This window comes from Quercus robur, chromosome 12 (assembly GCF_932294415.1).
Source record: "Quercus robur chromosome 12, dhQueRobu3.1, whole genome shotgun sequence".
NCBI classification, from domain to species: domain Eukaryota; kingdom Viridiplantae; phylum Streptophyta; class Magnoliopsida; order Fagales; family Fagaceae; genus Quercus; species Quercus robur.
Window position 1 is genome coordinate 21,400,607 of NC_065545.1, and position 25,580 is coordinate 21,426,186.

The 25,580-nt window shown below is 39.0% G+C and overlaps 1 non-coding gene across 1 annotated transcript; it reads right to left on the reverse strand.

The window, feature by feature from the left end:
- Positions 1–24,075: 24,075 nt before the first annotated feature.
- TRNAK-UUU (transfer RNA lysine (anticodon UUU)) lies at positions 24,076–24,148 on the reverse strand. Its single transcript has one exon. It is a non-coding gene; the product is annotated as a tRNA-Lys (tRNA).
- Between the last annotated feature and the right edge of the window lie 1,432 nt (positions 24,149–25,580).

Sequence of the window (25,580 nt, forward strand, 5' to 3'; positions counted from 1 at the left end):
TTGAGTCACTTTTTTCCCATTTTTCTGCATTATTATGTTCAGCGCCGTCCTTCTTCCCTGAACCAGATCGGACCTGTTCTTCCCTGGCAGAGTTGATCACCGTTTCAGTGGGCTTTCCATAGTTTGAACGCTGAGTTGGCTTTGGGACGCCACCCAAGCCATCGTCGATGCCAGGAACCACCACGAACGGACTTTTTCCAGGATTATACGGCAGCGCTCTCATCCATGGTCCATATTCGTGAGGCTCTGTTTTTTCCGTGTCTCTTTTTGCCAACCAATGATCACAATCCTTTCCATCATGTGAGATTAATCCACACCAATAACAGAAATTAGGGAGTTTCTCGTACTTGAAAGAAACCCAGCTCTCTTCGTCATCTTCCAGTGCAATTCGGCGACCCCGGCGCAGAGGCTTCGAGATGTCGATTTCTACTTGGATGCGTATGAAGTCACCGCCAACCAGATCACTGGAGTTTTCGAATGGTACTACTTGGCCAATTGATTCTCCTATTTCGATTGCAGTGTCTGAATCAAGCATTCGCATCGGCAATCCGTGGAGTTGTACCCAGATTTTTAGCTTAGTAAATCGCAAATATCTCGCCGGAGTTGATCCGTCAAACTTCTGTAACAGAATGACATGTTTGTCGAAAGTCCAAGGTTCATTGGCGAGGACCCGCTCCGCATCTGATTCAGCTTCAAATACGAACAGAAGGATATGGTCACCAACCTCACGCACCTTGAATTCTTTTTTGGCTCTCCAAAGTGGTTTAAAGGTGCGGCTTATTGCTTCCACGTTCAAGGCTCTCCTTGTAAGGAATTTTGCAGCCAAAACAAACTCCTTGTTGCGAAGGTTTTTCGACTTTGACAGACTGAGTTTTGTGTCCTCTTCCTCTGTCAGGGATAATTTTTTCCAGTCTTGAAGAATATCGTCCATGGTGTTGATGCTAGAATGAAGGAGTAAAGAGAAAAAATGCAGACCACACGGGGAGGATTACGGTGGTCAGGAAGGCCCTACTGCTAAGGAAGATTAACAGAGGGGATGAGTTATCATTCCTGGGAAGATAACAAAGTTCTACGTTCTAGCAACCCAGAGAGCGGCTAGGGCAACTCAGAGAGCGACTAGGGCGAGAAAAAAATACAGGATTTAGTAGTTGAATGGAACTCGAAGCATAATATACTTTAATTGAATCTTTTATGATTTTTAAGTTTAGATATAGAAGCACAAAGTTGAAGCCTATTAAAAATTTTAAGGCATTTGACATCATATTATGGTTTATTAATTAAACTTCCACTGTAATATATTAATAATATAGCACATTTTTTTTTTTTAGACTTATAGCTCATTTTATTATGTATAATATATTACGAGGAAGAATAAAATTATCAAATGAGAAAAAGAAGCATTGCCAAAGATTCCTGATGCTATTATTATTATTATTATTTTAGAGAGTTTCAGTTTATGATGTTCACTTTTGATAATAGGTAAAATACTATTACAATGTGCTTGACTATCTATATTATAGAAAACTAGTATGTAACCCGTGCTACCGCACGAGAATGGATATATTATTAATTATGAGTTTATTCATGTTTAAAAGGCTTAGTTAAGTCTAAATTCATAGGATTTCAATAAAGGGAAAAATAGACCTAACCGTACCCATTCTTCCTGGACTTTGGACTGCCTCAAAGGCTTGGCCTTTCCACCTACAAACCCATAAATAAATAAACATTAACAAAGAGTGCAGTCGAGATCTCATAGGGAATATATACTTGAAATAAATCAATGATAAATGATATTAAAATCGAATCAACAGAGAGTCAAAGGAACCTACCCAAAAAATGGCTCTGGTAGTGCGATGGCAGAAGAAATAAAGTTTCACAAAAGAGGGTAGAAATAGACCTTTGCAAGAGTTTTGCTATATGTATGGAGTGCCTCGTTCTTGTCCCCTGTAGACAAATAGAAAAATAAAATAATACAATTTTACATTCCAAACAACAATCATAATTATAATAAGAAAAGGGTAATACAAATCAAATAGTTGGTCTGCAATACTCAATCCAGTTTGGAGTATTCATTAAATTAGAAAGTTAACATTGACACCCAAACCAGTAGATATGGAAATTTGAAGAAAAAAAAGGACACCAAAATTAAAAGGAATTAAAAAACAAATGATCAAAAAAAAAAAAAACACTAAATAAAATTCAGAGAATGAATTGAAATAAGAAGAAGAAGAAGAAAAGAACATCACACAGGATGACAACCAAACCACGTTTAAGCAAAGAAAATTCCTTGTTTCTTGGCAATACCTTCAATGGTTGTCAACCCTAAGCTAAATGGGTTTCAAACGTCTTTGATCATGCCCTTTATTTCTTCGTCATTCAAGCTTAATCAAAACTGATAACCCAAATACCTAAATTAATAAAAATCAACCCAAAATAACAAAACCTAAATCATATTTGATACCAATTTTTATTGTTTAAAGAAACCTGTATCAATAGTGGTTCAGGCAATATATATTGGTGGGAAGAGGCTGGATTAAAGGTGGGAGATGGTCTAACATGGTGGTGGTCCTTAATCTCTCCTTCACAGTGCCATACGACTCTCTCCTTCCCCCTGTCTCTTGTGAAATCAGTGATTTCATTGGGTATAAAAATAGCCTCTTTGGTTTTCACGTTTGACTGCAAAATCAAGAAAAAACTTACTCATCTATACAACATGTGGAGCTAAACTATAAAAATAATTTTCAATGCCATTAATCATCAATCATCAGCATGACAACAATAAACCTTTACTGAAACATTCTTTTTTTTATTGCACCTAGTGGGTCTTGAACCTATGACCTCACCCTCCACTAAGAACTTATAGGGGGGGAGGTGCTAGGTGGATAGAGAAGAATTCAAATATGCCCTTAAAGCAATTAAAGATTATTCTTCCTTTAAGTTTCTTCATAGCGGACCTTTAGTTGAGGAGGAATCTAGAGATATCAAATCATGACAGAAAAAGTAGGGAAATAGAGCACTCACCTATACAACATGTGGAGCTAAACTTAAAAAAGAATTTTCTACACCATAATAAATTGCAACAAATAAACGGGGAAAAGATGTCACATTTAGGCTCAGATGCAACTAAGTCATAAACTTGAAATTATATAATGCAAATCAGAATTTTACCAATTAGAATATATATAACTCTTAATTCTTTTAATCGTCTAGCAAGAATCAGCCTAATGGTAATTGCTCCATATATGCAGAGAAGGAAATGCTTGCAAATTGTTAAAGAAGCATGTAAAATAAATAAAACCTGAAAAACAATCTTAACATAAAAATCAGAGAAGAATAAACAGATACAACATATTGCCTTACATCTCAAATAAAGTTACAATAATTGATACAAAAATATAGAAGAAACATCAAGGAAACTTCTCACTGATTGACGCTATTTAAAACTTGGAACGAAAGTTAAGAAAATAGTTTGGAACTTCTCCACTATTGTGCCATGAATTTCAAAAGTTTTATATAGCATAGAAAGTATGTCTTGTTTTTCCTAATCACCTCACAATCTTGGACATGAGGATTAAATGGTCAAATTTCCAAACCGAAGAAAATTAAAGCTTTGTTCAAAGGCCCATCTCATAACATTAGCTGTAGAGATAGATTTGCTACCCCTCATTATCAACATCTTCTAAGGAGGCACTAACTAAAATAATGAACTATTTTATGTAGCCAGAGAATCCTATTTACCATAGCATATATCTAGACAGTATAAACTCTGTTGCAAATCAGATATTACTCACCACAAAAGAAAAGCCATAAAGTAGCCAGTGTTTCTCTCCCCTATACAATTATTCTGCACCAATGAAGAGCTAAGTGGAAATTGAGAGTAATATTTAACAATTAAAAAACAAACCATCTCACTACAAAAGATTAAAAAATAATAAACAAAATAGTTTGATATTTTACCATCCATCCACAATGATGGTCAAAGCGAGCAACACAGCGATCACAAATGCTGCAGTGCTTGGACCTGGCAGGTCTGAACCAAAGGAGGAAACAATCATTATTAAAAGAATTAAATGAAAGTTTCCAAAGAAATCTCTACGACTCTCTCCCTCCCCGTCTCTTGTGAAATCAGTGATTTCATTGGGTATCAAAATAACCTCTTTGGTTTTCACGTTTGACTGCAAAATCAAGAAAAAACTTAATTAGCACAATAACTCACTTGACCCGATACATAGAAATGGTTTTAATGAGAATGGACCCACATACATTTAGCCACATGGAACAAAATTCAACTTCAATTTCAGATTTTAATTAAACGATTGGAAGGATAATTATGAACTGATCGCCATATAGATGTAGACACATGGCACAAAATTAGAGTTCTAATTTGGAATTGCAATTTGAGTTTCTCTCTATTTCACCTATTATATATATATATATATATATATTATAGAATATTCTAGATGACCATAAATACCTATTTTCCCCCTCAAATTAATTGTGGATTCCATTATGAATTTAATTAATAAGACTCATTATTATGTGAGAGTGAAAAATACGTATTTATGGTACTTTGGGAGTACTATATACCCACTAGCCTTATTACTTTCATTTATATTAGGAGGATTACCAAGAATAATTCATTTATAATTTATCTAAATATATAAGTAAGTTTTGGTTTTAAAGAGAATTTAAATGAGAAGGAATGTTATCCCAAAGCATTCCCCCTCCATTAAAACCAAAACTTACTTATCATATATATAGATAAATTTTAAATGTAAATTTTTACTAAGATGTGATATACATGACATTAATTTGATTTTGTGTGGTTTGCATTATTAATTTATTATTATTATTTTTAGTTCATTAGTTTTTTTTAAATGTTATTACGTCTAAATAAAAGTTAAAGACATTTGGAGGATTTAAATGAGAGGGATTCTTTCTCACTTTTACATTATAGTTCACTTTTACATTATAGTTAGCTTAAGGATTCTCCCATGCATTGAATAATAGCAATGAGCCAACAAGTAAGTAATGCTAACGTGAGTCTACTCGGCCAAAGCTTAATAACGGTACTAAGGCAATTTAGCCAAGCAGACTTGGATTTTATACTTTGTTTTGGTGGAAAATGTATTTTAAGAAAGACAAGATTTTGCTACAAACTTTGATGATGCACGAAAATCGTTAGTGAGTTGATGGCTCCTGATTGCTCTGATGGGTACCTGAAGAATAATAAAACAAGAACCAAACAGAAAGCACCGATGGGGTACTAGTCAAAGATCTTCCGAAGGTTAAGTCAGTGAATGAGAAATTTCCAAGAACTTTATAGTGAGAGAGCTAGAGATTTTCTGCGTACCTAGGAAAGAAAGAGAACTGTTGCTTATATAGTGGTGGGGAAGAGCCCTAGATCCCAAGAATAGGGGGATTTTCTTTATAGGGAGATGGTGGAGTTAATGCTATCAAGATCTTAGGGATACTTTCCATTCTGGGAAGGTGAAAGTCGTGTGGTAGGGTCTTTGTGCGTGATACGTAAGATGTTTCCATATATGAATATGTGTGTAGACCACATAAGGCCATGTAGGACTCATTGGTATGCCTCTTCGTCAATTAGGGGTCCTTTGTCAGTTAAGGGATCCTCCATCGGTCTGATAGGGAGGCGCACCCGTCAGCTTCGTCTTTGATCTATCCTCATGGCCATTGGTTCCTTAGGAAGCCCACGGTTTCTATGGGGCCGATGGTTCCTCTGAAGTCATCGGCCTTTTCCTTGACGGCCTCTGTTTGTTTATGGGTCCCAATTTTATTACCAAAAATACCCTTATAAGCTGCCCCATACTCTGTGGTCCCATCGGCTATGATCGACGGGTCTTAGGGTAATAAGGGTTTTTATGAGCATTAATTGCTTTATTGAAGAGTGTGACATTAATGGGGTAGTTAGCTCTGAGAATGAATGCTAGATGTCATGTGGCACTTTTTGATTGGTCTCATTTCTAATCAAAAGCATTGCTTCTTATACTGCGCTCCTTCGCTCTATAAATAGTTCTTCCTCCCTTAGTTTTTCCTTTTACTTTATTTTCAATTCTTGAGAGCTGTGATCCCAAGTTGATCTTAAGTTATTCTGTTGCTACGCTCATCCATCGTTTTAACCAATAAGCAATCCGTCACTTGGACTAACAAGCAACCGTTGACTCCCTTCGTAAGTCTCCTTCTCTTTACCCCATTTTATTGCTTTTCTAGTTGTTCGTCGTTTTTTAAAGACCCATTGAATAGGTTCTTAGAATACATCTGTCATGATAGGCTAAAAACGAATTGACCCCTTGTGATGAATTAATTGATTAATTAGCCAAGTTTATTAATTAATCAAATTGACATGCAAATACGTGGTAGCACAAACAAATCACCAATTAAACTAAGTATGCATTGGAAAATAAATTGACATGGTGATTTGTTTACGAATGAGGAAAACCAACACGGCAAAAACCTCACTGGGTGATTTTAAGGTCACCACTCTCGAGAATCCACTATTATCAAAACAAGCGATTACAAGTAAAGGAATCCCAGTACATTATACCAACTTATAGTTGAACCCTTACCCCAATACCTAATTGGACTTGTTCTGTAGTGACAATCTCTCCTTTTGATACATGGCTCCTAGTACGTGACTAATTAATTACGCAGATCCTAATATGCGACTTCAATCACCAACTAGAGAAGGTTGTTGGTTACAAAGTTCTTCAGTTCATCACATGATGAAGATCGAGAAGATGCTTGGTCACAAAACCCTACGGTGTACAAACACAACAACTTCTACACAAGAATGATAAACTAGGGCAAATTCTGTCTCCGGTCACAATTTGCTTGAACAAACTTTGCTCAACACTTGTGCAACTTGTGTCCACTTTGACGGCCCTTAAAATAATCCTTTTATATGTCTAGGGTTGTGAGAAAAGAAAGCCCAAACACATAATCACGGATCGGAATCAAAACAGAACTGAAATTCTGTTTTTCATGAACCTCGACAGATGGCTATCTGTCAAGCTGTTGTCAAGACACGGGGCTTGAATAGCTCTTCAAGCTTGATAGATGGCTAGCTGTCAAGCTAGCTGTCGAGCTTTAATGATAGGCACTTTTTCAGCTTGAATCTTGGACAGACTTACATGGTTTTAACACTTGATCTTGAAACAAGGTTTCTTGAAGTATTAAACACATCCTATATCTACCCAATTACAAGTAAAGTGCGTTTTTTCAAAGGATTAGCCAATTACATAAAATAGTGACATATGTTCCTAACAAGTGAATCACATATGTCCTAACAATCTCCCCCTTTGGCAATCTATGACAAAACCACAACAAACAAATGAGATATGAGAGAAGTCATAAATCACTCAACTCATATTCACTTGTTAAATAAAATAAAATTTATCCTAACACAAACTCTTGAAAAACTTTGCAAGAAGAGAGTTTATGGCAAGAAGACTTTGACAACTTGTAATTCTGAAACACTTTAAACAAAACTCATCAAGGCATCTTTGTGTGAAACAGAAATAATAAATTGCATACAAGTATAAGAAACATGTGTATAAAGAAAGAAAAAAAACAACATATGAAGAGATAGGTGAAAGAACTGTAATAATAACCTCAAATGTATATATATAAACAAGTACAAGGCTTGCTATCACAATATGATCACAAGATCTAAGGTACATGAACAATGTATCTAAATTAGAAAGAAAAGAAAAAGATACAAATAAGCCTCACTACATCTCTCAATGTGCACTCTCCCCCTAACAAAAATCTCCTATACTAACCCTCCCCCTAACTATGACTACTCTCATAACCAAAACTACTCTCCCTTTTTGTCATGAGTGACAAAGGGTAAGAGTGTCAAGTTGATATCTTGTTAGAGTTAGAAGAGCTAACATCTCCATCCTCACCATCATCATCGTCGTCGGAGTCATCATCGTCCTCGGATGCCTCGGGTGCCTCGGGGGGAGGATATGGAGTCTCTACAAAACCACCAAGGTGAGCCTACCGTCTAGTAGTATGGCCGACACGGGTGTTCATCTAATACAACTCAGTAGAGAGTGTATCAAGGCGAGCATCCATGCGCTGAAGCTGCGCCATGATAGTGTTCAGAGTCACACCTCCTGCTGAAGAAGAGGGAGCGGAGGTGGATGGAGCTGAAGGAATGGGAGGAGCTGCCGTACCGGACCACCTCGATTGAAACTATGCATCGCTTCATTTAACGGTAGTGTAGTCAATGGCACATATAACGGAGAAGTCGTCGGATGAGGGAAAAGGAACAAAAAAATGACATAAAATCCACGTGATAGCTGAAGGGAAGATGAGCTTATCACGGGTCGTCGTATCCCTATAGACATCTATAATAGAAAGAATAAAATGTAAAGGAAAATTTATAGTGAGATGCTCAAGAAGGGAAAGCAAAAATTAAGCACGAGGCTCTGTGATAGAGTTATAGTGAGAAAAAGGGTGCAAAACGAAAGTCATCACCATGTTCATGAATCTAGGACCTTTAGCAAAGGTTGAACATGGTGTAAACTGATGATCGCCTTAATTAGTGGGACGCTCGTAGAAAGCAAAAATCATCTCGTCTTTGGACACAATCCTTAGAAGCTCACAACTGGGGTAGTCAGGATGCTCTACCCTTGGGACACGGAGCACATCGGATACCAACTCCGGTGTGACAACTATACGCGTACCTCGAACGCGAGTATGAAAGGGAGGTACTGAAGAATCAAGTCCATGCATGTTGGAGTAAAACTACTAAATCAACACAGATGGACAGGTGACCGGGATGTCACACAGTGACTCCCAACCCCGACTATGAATGACAGTGGGTAGGTCAGTGTCGGAGAAGTCTGACAAAATAACTCGGCGTTTCGAATGAACACCTCGTTGAGAAAATTTCTCCGAGAAGTCCTTTCGGGCATCCTCATCACGGAACCGAATAGAAGAAGGGGTAGGATAAGAAGAAGACGATGCCCCGGAACGAAGAGGGTTCCAAAACGGAGCAGACTTACGTTTTGGTGCAATTGGCGCACTAACGTAAACTAGAGAGTGAGGGGGAAGAAAGATACACTTAGAAAAGTCCCAAAATAGTTCAAATATATAGAAATATATTGAATGTAAGGTACGTATGCATGAAAATGCATGAGCATGTGACGTGCAACAGTAATATCATCATAGGCTCAGCCCAATCCAAACCTACGAGCACACAAACAGTTTAACATATATAACACACATCTAAATGCATGAAAATATAGTTATAATGCACATGGAATGCAATGCATGAAGTTTTTAAGATCAAATCTTCAAAACCCATCCCAAAAATTGCATAAAAACCTCTTTGATTTTGAAAAACCCCAAATTTTGCAAAAATCTCAAAAACTTAGGTTACAAAGTATGAAATGCATGAAAATAAGGGATTAGAGACTTACCAAGAGAAGAAAAACTAGATGAATCTTGAAGAAACCTTGAGGAAGAGGTTTAAGGTGAGAGAGAGAAGTTTTGGGAGGTGAATAGGCGCAGACAAATTGAGAGAGATCGAGAAAGTGAGGATCGAATCGTGCTGAAACCTATTTATAGGTGTTCAATAAATCTCGACAAATCAAGGTGTCAAGAGGTATCGAGACAAGTGTCGAGATTTATAAGCTTCAACATATACAGCTATCGAGAGGTGTCCAGGTGTCCACAGCAAAGTAGGCTTGATGGATCGAGGATCTATCGAGGGGATGGAGATTTCTCGATTGATCCACCTAGCTATCGAGAGGTATTGAGATTGCAATAAAAATCAACTGAAGAGCTCGATAGATAAGTCAAGTATCGAGAGGTGTCGAGGAGGCTTAAAAACAGTTTTTCAAGAAGGGAAAAATACAGATATGAATGCATTCAAGCATGCAACACCACCAAGGATCCAAACAACATTTTGAACTCTCAAAATCATCTCTCAATCAAAAATTTTAAGCACATAGATCCCAAAAACACACACACACACACACACACACACACACACACACACACACACAACAAGTCTTACCAATTTTATATTTCAAAAACAAGTCAAGACAAATTAGTGAGCATATATTAACACATGTAAACCTTGTGATGGCCAAATCACATTGTACTTGCACACGTATCAAGAATAGCAAAGAATATTGCATGTTGTGTGTGAAAAACATTGCAAGATTGCATAAGTGTATACATGTTATGATGATTTGAGATATGAGAAAATCACTTTAACTCACACACAATCATAACTATTTGATGGGGACTATCACCTTCGAGGTACATCCTATAACTCCCACATCTCCTAGAATACACGCTTGCAATCATATTTAAAAGCATTTTGATCTTTTTGCTTGTATTTTTCTTTGCATATTTTTCTTTTGAGCAAATCATGCATGGGCATATAAGAGATAAAAAAGAAATACCCAATTATGTTAAGCATTTGACATTCCACTTTTGCTATGCCGAAGCATACAAATGTCATTTCATGATTGGTGGGCAACAGTGGTGAGATGGTTATTTATGTCTTTCTCTTAGGATTTTCTAGTCCTTTCTGTCAAAAAGAGTGATACGAGTATTAAGTACAAGAGATTACTTAATATTACTCATCATAAACACGAGCCACAAAGCTCACTTGCTTAGTTGTGCATAGAGATGCTCATCTAAGTTACAAAAGATACAAAGTTTAGAAAAATTTGTTTCAATGGCCATCCAAGGTACACAAGTACCAATGTACACAAACATACACTATTTTTGCATTTTTTTTTTATTTTTCAAAATTTTTTTATCTATATAAAAAACAAAATAAACAAAACTGAAAATAAACAAAAACATGTTAAGCAAAGCAAAGCATGAAAACTAGACTGACTTAAAACAGTAAAGTAAAACACACAAGTAATGCAAACAAAAACAAGAAGAGAGAGAGAGAGAAACCGTGATAGAATCACTTGGAGCTCTTTTCCTTTCACACCTTGGAAGAACCTTTCTATCTAGCAAACCTTTGATCTGGCAGTGAGGGGGAAGAATTAAAACCATTCAAGTTCGAAAGGAACATGAGGGCTTTGAGAAGATCTCCAAGATGAGCAAAAGAGGATGGAAACTGATTCTGGTTTCCCAAATTCTGTCTTCAGTCACAATTTGTTTAAACAAACTTTGCTCAACACTTGTGCAACTTGTGTCCACTTTGACGGCCCTTAAAATAATCCTTTTATATGTCTAAGGTTGTGAGATAAGAAAGCCCAAACACATAATCACAGATTGGAGTCAAAACAGAATTAAAATTTTGTTTTTCATAAACCTCGACAGATGGCTATCTGTCGAGCTGCTGTTGAGCCACAGGGTTGGAACAGCTCTTCAAGCTTGATAGATGGCTAGCTGTCGAGCTTTAATGACAAGCACTTTCTCAGCTTGAATCTTGAACAAACTTGCATGGCTTTAACATTGATCTTGAAACAAGGTTTTCTTAAAGTATTAAACACATCCTAGACCTACCCAATTACAAGTAAAGTGCGTTTTGTCAAAGGATTATCCAATTACATAAAATAGTGACATATGTTCTTAACAAGTGAATCACATATGTCCTAACATGTCGCTTGTAGGTGAATAGATGTTAGGTGATAGAGAAGCGACGAGTGAACAGTCGTCGTCAGTCTGTGAGGGTGCGGGCTACAACGAAGTTTATCCGTCAGGGCGTGAGCCCATGGAGGATTTAACACGGTCCCCAGAAAGGGAGCAGTCTGCTCACTCCCCTGTTGAGGAAGAAAAGGAGGAGTACAAAAGGGATGAGGAGGAAGGAAAAGAGGAGGATGAGGAGGAGGAAAATGAAGAGGAGGGAGATAAGGGCGAAGAAGAAGGTGACGGTGATGAAGGGGATCATGGAGAAGGTGACGGGGCCGTAAGTCAGGTAGACAGTAGCAATCATAGGCCCTTCATCCTTCTTATGATATGGACGGTGAATGATTTCTACCCGACCCTGTCCCTAAAGGTCTTTAACACCCTTCACGATTGTTACCAAATTCCTGAACATATCCCTTTTCAGTTGCCAAGGAAGTTTGAGAAGTGCTATTTGGGTAAGACAATGGACATCGGCATGTATGATGCCATGTTTACTGTAGGACTAAGGTTGTTGCTGACAGGGCTGCACTGTCAGCTCACCAATTATCTGGGTCTATCCATTAGTTAACTCGCCCCTAATGCCTGGAGGATATTTATTGGAGTCGAGGTGATATGGGGTCAGTTGAGTGGTGGCAACCATCGTCTTACCCTTGATAAGTTCTTTTATTGCTACAAGCCGTAGCAGATATACTCGTTGAAGGGTATTTATGACTTCTTGGCAAGAAAGCTGTCGTTTAGGTTGGTGTTAGATATGCCTGACTCCAATAGGAATTGGAAGAATAGGTATTTCTTTGTCCAGGGGACGGACTCGGTGTGCAAACCCGAGGAGTAGGATAGTATGCCCGATGGGTTTGATAACACTTGGGGTATTTTAAGGGAATCATGTGAGTTGTTGGTGTCTATCTCATCTTACCCCGTTAGTTTTAGTTATGTAACTTACCTATTGCTTTTTGTTTTCAGCTCAAGCCCATCCACAAATAAACGAAAAACATGAGAACTTCCTTAGGTGAGTTTGGGTGATCCCACTTGAGTAGATAAAATGGAAGGACCTAGTCACCCTTGATACTCTCCATGCTTTTTGCGGTGGTCCAAAGCCAACGATTAAAGCCCGATGGTCGGACGCTTTCTCTCGCCAACGTAAGTTTTTTCTTTCCATCCGTTTATCTTTCTGTTAGTTCATTTTAGTTTTTCCCTCTTTTTCTAATCTCTTCCATCACCTTTTTTAGAGATGGACGCAAAGTAGGTAAAAGGCTATGGTAAGGAAGTTGGCTACTGCTCGCCTTAAGCAGCAGGGGGCGGTGTCGGCCTCAACTCCTAAGGTGGTCCTTTCCAAGGCGGCTCCCAAGAGAAAGAGCACCACGAAAGATGACCATCCTGTCAAGAAGGCTACAGGCCAATCCACTGGGGTTAAGCGAGTGGATCAGCAGCAGAAGTCTCCCCCACCTCCCTATCATGGGGTTGGCAAGGGCCTTATGATGGCACATGGTCTCGTTGTCCCTGACCCCATCCAGAGGCTGGTGAGCCATAAGGAGTATGCTGTCGAGATGGTCAACTCGATCATCAAGGAGACAGACCTAGACGAGTGTGGCAAGCGTGCCACTGAGGATCTGGGGGCTTCTGGCCTCTTTAACTTGGCAAGGGTAAGTATCCGTTAGTCTTACTTATTTTCTCTTATTTTGTTTTCTCCCTATCCTAACTGTCACCTCTTTTCTTTTACAGGCAATGGTGAAAACCTACATGGCAAAAACCCCACCGGGTGATTTTAAGGTCACCACTCCTGTGAATCCACTATTATCAAAACAAGCGGTTACAAGTAAAGGAATCCCAGTACCTTATACCAACTTATAGTAGAACCCTTACCCCAATACCCAATTGGACTTGTTCTGTAGTGACAATCTCTCCTTTTCAATGCACGGCTCTTAGTACATGACTAACCAATAGATGCGCGGATCCAAGTATGCGACTTAATCACCAACTTGAGAAAGATGTTGGCTGCAAAGTTCTCTAGTTCAACACATAATGAAGTTCAAGAAGCTTCTTGGTCACAAAACCCTACGGTGTACAAATACAGCAACTTCTTCAAGAGAAAGATGAACTATGACAAATTCTGTCTCCAGTCACAATTTGCATGAATAAGACTTTGCTTCACACTCGTGCAACTTGTGTAACCTTTGACGGCCCTCAAAATAATCCTTATATATGTTTAGGGTTGTGAGAAAAGAAAGCCTAAACATATACTCACGGATTGAAGTGAAATCAGTTCTGAAAAACTGAATTTCATAAACCTCGACAGATAGGGTATCTATCGAGATAGCTGTCGAGCTTCAAACTTTAGCAGCTTTTTAATCCTCAATAGATGCTAGCTATCGAGCTTTTAAATCTAGCACTTTTTCACTTGTTTCTTGGACAGACTTGCATGACTTTTAGCACTTAAACTTAAAACCTTAAAGCATAAAACACATCCTAGACCTACCCAATTACAAGTAAAGTGCGTTTTGTCAAAGGATTAGCCAATTACATAGAATATTGACATATGTTCCTAACATCAAATCACATATGTCCTAACAGGTATTATGCATTTATTACATCCGTCCACCTTTTAGCGATATTGTGCATTTCTTTGGACAAAATAATTTAGGTTCATGGGTAGAACTTAGTAATTTTTTGGACCTAGGCACCCGTTGGTGTCTTTAGGGATCCGTTGCCCTAGGTTGGACTAGCAATTTTTGGTGACTAGGTACCTATTGGTATCTTTGGTCATCCATCCATCTCGTAAGTAGGACTTGTTAATTTTGTGACTAGGTACCCGTCGGTATCCTTGGTCATCCATCCATCCCGTAGGTAGAACTTGCTAATTTCGTGACCAAGTACCCATTGGTATCCTTGGTCATCCGTTCACCTCATAGTAGGACTTGCGAATTTTGTGACCAGACACCCGTCAGTATCTTTAGTTATCTGTCCACCTCGTAGGTAGGACTTCATAATTTTTTGGTGATCAAGTACCCATCGATATCCTTGGTCATTCATTCACCCCTTAGGTTGGACTTAGTAATTTTGTGATCAATCTCATAAAGGGTAGATCTCTTAAAAAATACGAATGATGTAGATAATCTGTTTGATAATCCTCAAAAGTCTTATTTCAATAATAAAAAAAACTTAATATCCTACTTTAACAACACAAGGGGAAAAAAAGCGGTAACATAGTTTACAGTCGTCTATTACTGGTAGTATCTCTCTAAGTGCTCGATGTTCCATGGGTGGTGGAGCCTTTGTCTATCGAGGGGCTCCAGGTGGTAGGTCCCTTTTCTATGACAATCAATGATCCTGTAAGGTCCATCCTAGTTGGGGCCTAACTTGCCCTGTTTGGGGTCTTTGGTAGCTATTGTCACCTTCCTTAAGACTAGGTCCCCAACTTGAAAGTGCCGAGGTTTGACCTTGGTGTTGTAATGCTTTGCCACTAGGTCCTAATAACGTGTGATCCGTTGTTTTGCAGTCGCCCTAACTTCATCTAGAAGGTCCAACTGTAGGCACATTCCCTCCTCATTCCTCCCTTCATTATGATGGGCCACCCTGTAGCTGGTTAACCCAACTTTTTTCAGGATGATGGCTTCATTCCCAAACGTAAGGCAGAAGGGTGTTTCACCTGTAGGTGTATGAGCCATCGTCCGATATGCCCATAACACACTTGGCAATTCATCCGGCCATATCCCTTTTGCTCCCTTGAGCCGAGTCTTAATCATCTTGAGCAAAGATCGGTTTGTAACCTTAACTTGACCATTGGCTTGTGGGTGGGCGGGTGATGAATATTTTTGATTCCCAGCTATTGGTAGAAGTCCTTGAATGTGTCATTATCGAATTGTTTTCCACTATTGAAGACAAAGACTCTGGATGCAGAAGCGGCAAATAATGTTCTTCTAGATGAAGCCTCGGACATTCTTCTCTGTGATAGTTGCCAAGGGTTCTGCCTTGACCCATTTAGTGAAGTAATCGATTCCTACGACAAGGAACTTAAGTTGCCACATTGCTATAGGGAAAGGTTTCATTATGTCAAGCCCCTATTGGTCGAATGGCCAGGGAGCGTTCATTGGGGTAAGCTCCTCCAATGGTTGCCGTATGATGTTGCTGAAGCATTGACATTTGTCGCACTCCTTTATATAGGATTGGGTGTCCTTCTGCATAGTGGGCCAATAGTATCCTGCTCATATCAGCTTGTGGACTAGCGAGCATGCTCCCGAGTAGTTCCCACATACTCCTTTGTGGACTTCCCTCATGACGTAGTTTGCTTTGTCAGGGATGAAGCATCTTAGGTACAGATGAGAGAAGCCCCTTTTGTAAAGGACATCCTCGATTAGTATGAAGTGTGACGGCTGCACCTTCAACCTGTAGGAAGCATTGTGGTCTTCTGGGAGCATCCCGTTCCTAAGGTAGGATACAATTGGTGTCGTCTAATTAGCTCCCATGGGAATCACTTGTACATCTATTTTGTCAATGGTAGGGGAGTTTGGACAAAGGATAGTACCTAGCCAGTGATGACCATGTGCTCCGCGGATGCAGCCTTGGCTAGATGGTCCACTTGCTTATTCTTTTCCCTTGGGATTTGTACAAATTTGGCCAAGAGCTTCTAGCTCACCCTTCCTTTGACCATGCTTAGATACTCCTTCATCCGTTCCGCTTTGGCCTCGTAGTCTCCATTGATATATCCGACAATAACTTGTGAATCGTAGCGTATGACTACTGATGAGGCCCCTGCTACTTTAGCTAGGTTGAGGCTCGAGAGGACCGCTTCATACTCGGCCTCATTGTTGGTTGTTGGAAATTGGAGATGGATCGTACACTCCACTATATCTTTCTCTGGCGACTGTAGGAAGATGCTTGCTCACTCCCAAATGTAGGAGATCGTAGCAATATAATTCTCAGAGTACCGAGATTGAACCACAAGGAGTAGGGTAAATTCAAAGACAATATAATTAAACAACAATTTGGGTGAAGAATAAAAGTACTTTAGCTTGGTGATTGTTAACAAGAATAATAATAAAAATTGATTTAAATCAATAATGTAAATACCAGAGCATCGGGGTGTTTTTCTATATCGATATGAAATTTTTTGTGATCTAAGAAAATATATACTTCATAATTGATTGTTCTTAAACAATTAAAAACCTATGATTCTGTTGAACTAAGACAATTCAAGAACACATGATAACCTAGATTAATAATGTGGTTAGAATAGTTTTCAAAAAAACACATTCACTTTAAAACCTGATTTCTATTTGAAACTATTAGAAATTCATCTAAACAATAAGAAAAACATGATTGAACTTCTTGAAAGCATAGGAGAACTAATATATCAAAAGAAATCTAATTGAACAATCAAATATGTTGTTGTCTAAAATCTTAGAAAGAATCACATTAAATATTCATACTGTATAGAAGAAACATAACCCCTAGCCCTAGCAAAGAGTTTAGGTTGCCATTAGAGGAAGGAAAATACAAGGTTTTTCTCTCCAAAATTAGTTCTCCACAGCCCCCCTCCAAAACCCTAATGTAAAAGTGTCTAAAGAAAATAAAACTTTTACTATTTTAATTTTCGTCCAGATTTACAACAGTAACTTATGAGCTATTGCGGTGAATCAAAACTCAAAAATTGTGAACTTCGAAAAACTCAAAACTAGAAAGTTGTAGATATTTAAGTCACGGTTCCAACCATCTAGCCTTGTGTCAATTGGATTTTGGAGGAGAAAGGTACGCCCAAAATACTAATCAGTGCTCAAATCTGATTTTTTTGCCTTTTTCAGATTTTGCCTCTTTGATTTCTTTCCATATTTGAAGTTTCTAAACATGGTAGATGGCCCAAGCACTCTAGCTACACCTCCTTAGACATTTACGCATGGTCTTTCAGCTACTCTATAATTCTAGTTTGGTCTCCATTCTCTCACAAACTCCTGTAAACTCATCTTTTTCACATGATTTCCTAAAAGTAGAAAATACACGCAATGAATGACATCTTATTCAATAAATTGTATAAAGATAAATAATAGGGACTAATGCAAATCATGGCTTAATTATACAAATTAAGCATAGTAACAAGGAGATAATGCCCATATAAATATATAACAAGTATACATTTTAAGACGTTATCAGACGACCCTGACTCCTTCAGCCTGTTGGTTAGACAAACCGTTCATCCACATCATCCATGTTGTTGGTCCTTTGTCTTCATCTTCTTTCGCTGTGAATTTGGCAACGAAATTAGCTAAGGCCTGGGCCTTAATCGCAGTTCTTGGTCGGTATAGTATGTCGAATTCGCTGAGCTCTATTGCCCACAAAATCATTCGTTCGGCTGCCTTTGGATTGTTCATCGCCCTTCGCAATGGCTTGTCCTTCTGGACCATTATGGTGTGTGCTTGGAAGTATGGCCTGAGTTTTCAGGCAGCCGTGGTTAAGGTAAAGGCCAACTTTTCCATGGGGGGTACCTTCCTTCCGCTCCCTGTAGTGCTCAACTGGTGTAGTAGACGGATAACTATATGCAATCTTCTTCTCGAATAAGAGCTGAGCTGACGGCTGTTGGAGACATAGCTAAGTAAAGGGAGAGCTTTTAATTGGGTTTGGATGGACTAAGTAACGGTGGGGACGCAAAGTATGCCTTCAGTTCCTCGAAAGCCTTCTAGCATTTGTCGGTCCATTTGAAAGCGTTCTTTAGTGTTTTGAAGAAAGGTAAGCACTTGTCCATTGCCCTAGAGACAAACCTATTGAGAGCTGCCACCCTACCATTTAAGCTTTGCACCTCTTTGACGTTCTTTGGAGGCGTCATCTTCAATATGGCCTAAATTTTTTTGGGGTTGGCCTCCACACCTAGTTGCGACACCATAAAGCCTAGAAATTTTCTCGATGATACCTCGAACACGCATTTCCTAGGATTAAGCTTCATGTCGTAGAGGCGCAGGGTTTCGAATGTTTCCCAGAAGTCATCCAGGTGACTTTTCTCCTTTGCATTCTTTACAAGCATGTCGTCCACGTATACTTTGACGTTCTGCCCAATTTGTTGGACTAACATTTTATTCACAAGCCTTTGGTACATCACCGCTGCATTCTTTAATCCAAACAACATGACCTTATAATAAAAGAGCCCTTAGCTCATGACAAATGAGGTCTTCTCCTGGTCCACTTCATCCAACCTAATCTAGTTGTATCTAGAGAAGGCGTCCATGAAACTCAACAGCTGGTGTTCGGCCGTTGAGTCTACAAGAAGGTTAATACTGCCATTCCCTTTTTTGACCATCACTACGTTGGCCAACCATTCAAGATAATATACCTCCCTAATGAAATCTGTTTCTAGTAGCTTGCAAACTTCCTCGGTTATAGCTTTGTCTCTTTGTTGGGCGAAGACTTTCTTCTTTTGTCGGACTGGAGGGAAGGATAGGCACACATTGAGTTTGTGGACCATGATACTTGGATCAATCCCTAGCATCTCCTCATGGCTCCAAGTGAAGACATTCTAATTGTTCTTCAGGAAAAGGGTGAGCTCCTTACTAACTGAAGGATTGGTCTGTGTGCCGACACGAGTGATTCGGCTTGGTATGTTGTTATCCAGGGAGATTTCCTCTAGGTCTTCTACTGGTTCTACTACAACTCGTCGCTCCTCGATGCTTAATGTTTGCAAATGATTGTCTATTTCTAACATGGCTATGTAGCATTCACGAGCGACCATCTGGTCCCTACGTGCTTCTCCTATCCTGTACTTTGTTGGGAACTTCACCAGTAGGTGGTATGAAGATGTGGCCACTCTTTATGCGTTGAGCGTAGGACACCCAATGATGGCGTTACTGGCAGGGTGATAGTTCCGACAGGGAAAACCTTGGTACTGCCAAGTCCGACTAAAGATGTATTTGAGGGCAAAAGACATTCCTTGTCGATCCTCATCTACTGGAATGCAGGGTAGTAGAGGATATCTACTGAACTTCCATTGTCCACTAGCACTCGTTGAGTGTTGAAGTCCGCAATCGATAGGTTGATGACCAAGGCATTGTCATAAGGGTGCTAGAGTCGTCGAGCGTCCTCTTCTGTGAAACTGATGGCTAGGTTGTTGACCCTAGTCATTTTAGGCGGTCGTCCAAAAATCTGGACACTTTGCACTATCAGTAAGTACGCTTTCCTTGCTTTCTTAGAGGAGCCAGCCATTGTATTCCCTCCATGATCACCCTTATCTCTCCAAGCGAGGCCCTTGGTTTTACTTCGACCCATCGGTTGGGTTTGGGGTCCCTTGGTGGGTTCTCTCCGCCCCTAACGAACCATTATAGACACCGCATTTTATACTCCTTACGACTTGGGCTCCCATTCCCTAATGATGCTCGAACTCTAATGCCTAAGGCCAGTTTAAAGCCCAATCAGATGTTAAATCGACTTGAGGAGTGTTAAAATGGAAAATATAACCTTTTAAATGAGAAAAATAAAATTTGGAAAATTATACGACCAAAGTGGCCCTCGGCCTGCATACGTGAGTTGTGGCTTAAGTACGAGAGCTAAGCATGCGTACGTAGGCACATTCTTGCATATGCAGCTAGAGTTTCAGAAGCATATGAAATACAAGTTTTCTGCAATAATGGTTGAGGTTTGGAATGAATCCCACATCATCTGGGAGCCGTTCCAAACCTTATTTTTTCAACTATAAAAATCCTTACATGGTACATTTTCAAAACACATATAAATCTCATGGGAAAAACCTATGATTCACTAGAAAATAGTGAATCAAAAGAGATTTTTTCATAAAACACCCTCAAGTCTTTTTTATTTGATTGGAACCTTTTCTGGCCCCAATCCTTTGACTTTAAGATTACTAATCACTGTTTTATTGAATTGTGATTGATTGAGGGGAACAGTAAAAAATCAAGCCTAGGAGCTTTTGCTTTAAGGTATTCTTTTGAACTATTCTTTTTCTTTTCTACCTTTAATCTATTTCTTTGTTTAATTTATGTTTATATATGTTTGTCTAGGTTAGTTTTAGGTTTTCTTCATGTTTTTAAGCATGTTGGGTTGCTATGCAGCCTCTTTTTTCATATGTTTTCAACCTCATAACTGTTTATTTATCTTTTAACATGTTTATTTGTTATCACATGTTTGGATTAGGCTTTCTTAGTTTTAATGCCATTTATTCACATGTTCATATATTGATGTCATAGGTGCTATGCTGTTGAGAGGTAAGTAAAGGGTAAGTCATGCATTAGCAATGTCCATGCATTTATGTCAGGGTTTCACTTTGATGATATGATGGAACATGCTTAGATGTATGGTAGGGTTTTTCATATGTTAGATGAATGCCAGGGTTTCCTTTGTATTTGGCTCTCTTTTGCTTTAAGAATGGATATGTGTTTTGGGATGAATGATGCCATGATTGTATGCTTAGATGTATGTTAGCGTGTGTGTGAGTATAGATATAAGTGTTGAACATGTTTTTAATAAGGTTAGGACGTAAGACACAATGATGGGAGGCCAACCTTAGGGTTGGGCGATCTTGGGTGCCAGACACCTTCCTAAGAGCGTACCTAAACTCCAAACTCATACTCTGGTAGTAAGACCAAAGGTCCTTCCTCGAAAGGACGCTATATTCATGGTTCCTAGACCATATAACTAGGTGGCAACTCTGACACTTCTTTTCCCTTGTGCCCATAACCGTTGTAACTTTCCTTGTTTAATGAGGGCTTCAATTTGCTACTTAAGATCATAACACTTGGAAGTGTCGTGCCTATGGTATCGATGGAAGTGACCAGTACTTGTTTCTGGGCCTCTTGTTCGGATCGCCCTTCAGCTTGTCCGGCCAAGTTAACGCCATGTCGTCCCTCATCTACATGAGGACTTGGTCCAACAGGGTATTTAGGGGTGTGAAGTTTACAGTCCTTCCAGGGGGAGGTCTTGATCTCTTATTGTCCCTTCCAGCTACTTGTTCAGGTAGACTTTCTTCTTTTGTCTAGACGGGGATCGTCTTGCCTTTCTCTCTTCTTCAACCTACTCCCTCGGGCAATCATTGCATCTTTAGCATTTATGTACTTCATGGCCTTGTACAGCATATCGGCCATCGTCTTTGGGTTATTCTTCTAGATAGAGAAGAGGAACTTTCCAGATTGCAACCTGTTGGTGAACACGGTGACCAGAACTTTGTCATTGGCTTCATCAATCAAAAGGGCCTCCTTGTAGGGGCATGAGGGTTTTGAACGACTCCAAATGGTCAAGCAGGTCCCGTGATCTGTCGTATGTTTCCACCTGTGGCATCCGGAACTTGGCAGGGAGGGGGAAGGAAGTCACCTGCACTATGAAAGGTAAGTCCTTTCGTTGAACTAACTTGTCCAAGTTGGTGGACATCTGTCCCCTCATGGCATTCATCATTATGTCCATCTTCTCCTTTATCATTTACCTGTCTTGGGCCTTACGCATCGCATTGATTTTTATTTCTAATGGGCACTTAGTGTCCTCTGGTCGGTCTCGTTTGCGGGGACATTGCTTTCTTCCTGATCTTCCTTCTCCTGACGGTCCCCCGTCAGGAGATGACTACCATTTTGCTCATCGTTGTCCTATTTGTCACGCTGGTCTTCGGTACGTCGCTCGTTCCTTTGGTTCAGCTGTTGCTCCAACTCCTGGTTGCGTTGGCTAAGCCGTTCAACTGCTACTACTAGGGTCTACACTTGCCTTTTCAAGGCGTTGGAGGGATTCCCTGTCTCCTGGTTGATGGTAGTCATCGATCGTGTTTGGACCATGCAACTCTTTGTCTCAGAAGTGGTGGTATGGCTAATCACTCGTTTCCCATAGACGACACCAACTAATGATGCACAAAAATCGTCAGTGAGTTGATGGCTCCTGATTGCTCTGATAGTTATCTGAAGAATATGATAACATGAACCAAATAGAAGGCATCGGTGGGGTACTGGCCAAAGATCCTCCGAAGGTTAAGTTAGTGAATGAGAAATCTCCAAGAACTCTATAGTGAAAGAGCTAGGGATTTTCTGTGTACCTGGGAAAGGAAGAGAATTGTTGCTTATATAGTGGTGGGGAAGAGCCCTAGATCCTGAGAATAGGGGGATTTTCCTTATTGGGAGAAGGTGGAATTAATGCTATCAAGATCTTGGGGATACTCTCCGTTCTGGGAAGGTGAAAATCGTGTGGTAGGGTCTTTGTGCGTGATGCATAAAATGTTTCCATATATGAATATGAGTGTAGACCATGTAAGACCTGTCAATATGCCTCTCCGTCAGTTAGGGGATCCTCCGTCGGTTTGGCAGGGAGGCGCACCCGTCAGCTTTGTCTTTGATCTATCCTCATGGCCGTTGGTTCCTTAGGAATCCCACGGTTTCTATAGGGCCGAAGGTTCCTTTGAAGCCGTCGGCCTTTTCCTTGATGGGCTCTGTTTGTTTGCGGGTCCCAATTTTATTACCAAAAATACCCTTAACAAACTTCATTATAGCTAATGGCAATAACTACAACTCCAGCTAAAAACATTAACAATAATACATATTTGAAAATTTAACAGTTTGGATTGCATGTATTTTATGTTCTTAATATGCTTGTCAAATTTTGTGCTAATAAGATGTTATTTACTATTCAATCTATAAAATTATTTTTACATATAATTTTGTACTACAAGAACTTAAAATGTAAATATTTTATTGATAACATAGCGATTAATCTTTGATTTTTGGGAAATTTTGCAAGTATGGAGGATATAAAAAGAAAATGTAATCTAATGATGGATTTGTTAAAATTCCTATCTAACAAAAAAATATTGAGTGGGGTTGTAGTAATTAGCTAAAAACTAACTTATTTTAATAAAGAATTTTCTAAAATATTAAGTTGTTTTTCCCATGTCCAATGATGACTTTTGCTCGCATGAATAATCATTAATTAACATGTAATTCCAAATGATTATATGAATCAAAATATTCATTTACAACATGAATATTGCAACTAGAAAATTAAAATAAAATAATTTTTTCCCAATATACATTTACTATTTCACAACCATAATACATTCTATTTCCAATAACACATAATATATATATACACACACTATTTCCAACAATCTTGTGTGTGCACATGCTTAGTGTCATATATTTAGTCCATAACTTGTCTCAAACCCGAGGCAATTGAGAATGGTTGCGATAGATTGATGGCAAAACTAAAATTTAATCATTCTCTTATGATCTATTAAAGCATATATATATATATATATATATAATCATTAATAAAAAGAGTTAAACTTGCATGCCAAAATTTAAAAATGTTCTTAATTTGTCAGCTTAAATTTTAAAGGAGAAATGAAAAAAAAAAAAAAAAATCACAAAACTGAATTTTTTTTTTTCAATAGTAGCAGTGGAGTCAGGACTCAGGTCAGGAGTGTCTTATGCTGTTAAGTAAAAAGTATACCTTTTGGCATAAAAGGCCTAATTAAAATAAACACGCCGTCTGTGGGAATCGAACCCACGACCACATGGTTAAAAGCCATGCGCTCTACCGGCTGAGCTAAGACGGCTTGCTGTTTGTCTTTTCTGCCACCTTTTTTAATCAATCTAAATTTCAGAACAGTCACCGACCTCCCCTAGTTTCCTTTGTCCGTACCATCACGGGAACACTCTAATAACGTGTCGTTTTGAGTGCAAAACCCAGCTTCGATTTACCACAGGGCTACAAACAATACAATAGTACAATTTTTAATACATAATAATTTATAATTAATAAATGATAATCAATTTGCTTTAAATCGAACTAAAACAAAAAATAATTGGAAACAATTACATATGATGATATTGAGGCCACATCAATTATCATTTAGTTCCTTAACTTTATGTGTCATGGCAATCATGGATAGATAGAAAGTAGAAACCTTAGATTTTATTTATTTATTTTTGGTGTAGCATGGCTAGTACTTTGCTTCTACAAAAAAAAAAAAAAAAAAAAAAAAAAAAAAAAAAAAAAAAAAATTTAATTTAGTTCCTATGCGTGCCGGAAATGAGGCTATTGGGCTTGACCTCACTTAGGCTCATAACTTACTTATAAGGTGGGCTTAGGATTTCCTACTTTGGGTTGTTCTCGGCATAGAGACTCAATGTATTTTCTCCTCTCTCTTTTTGAATCACTGTTTCTCTCTACTCTCTATTTTTTGTGAACCTCTCAACAACCACTTTTTTCTTTCCATCTTCTTATATTTATAGCTCTGGATTAATGGGGAGACCATGATTACAACCACAATTAGTGCAATTGGGGGTCCAATATCATCAGTTGTAAGTGGGTGGTTAGGTGGGGGTGGAATGTGGCGAATGTGGCCTTGGAACTTGGTTCCAACTCAAGTAGGAATGCTCGATAGTGATGTTTCCTGGGAACTGCCGAGCATGCTATGGTGTGTTCGGATTTTAGTCTTTCTTTATTATTCGGGAACGTTATGCCGAGCAATGGTCAGGTGATGAAACTTGGGCTTGTAGTTTGTGAGGGTAGAGTAGAAAGAGATTGGAGATGTGGGCCATGCTGCTAGGCCTGAACCTAAGGCCCAATTGGATCCGGGTATCTCGGTGCTGTACATTAGCCTCCCCTTGATTCATGCCTGGATACCGGGAAGAATCAAGGAACCAGAAAGGCATTCTCGTTTGAGGAGATTAATAGGTAAAGACTTGGGCGGTTACGGCAACCCATTAATGCTCTCTCAAAAGACGTGTTGTTCTGGGGTGCTAGGTTCAGTTGTCATTATTACTTAACGGTTCATGAACCGAGGCGACGCGCGTGTCAGTTGTCATTGGCATTCGTAGAGTTTTTCGTTAATCGTGCCTCTTTATTGCTAATTAAACGTCTCTCTGTCCTCTTTGGCCTCTATAAATAGTTCATCTCAAAACGTTCTTTCACTTTTTCACTCCCCATTTCCTGAGTTTACTCTCTGCCGAGCATTCATCTGTGCGCTTACTCACAATTCCAGA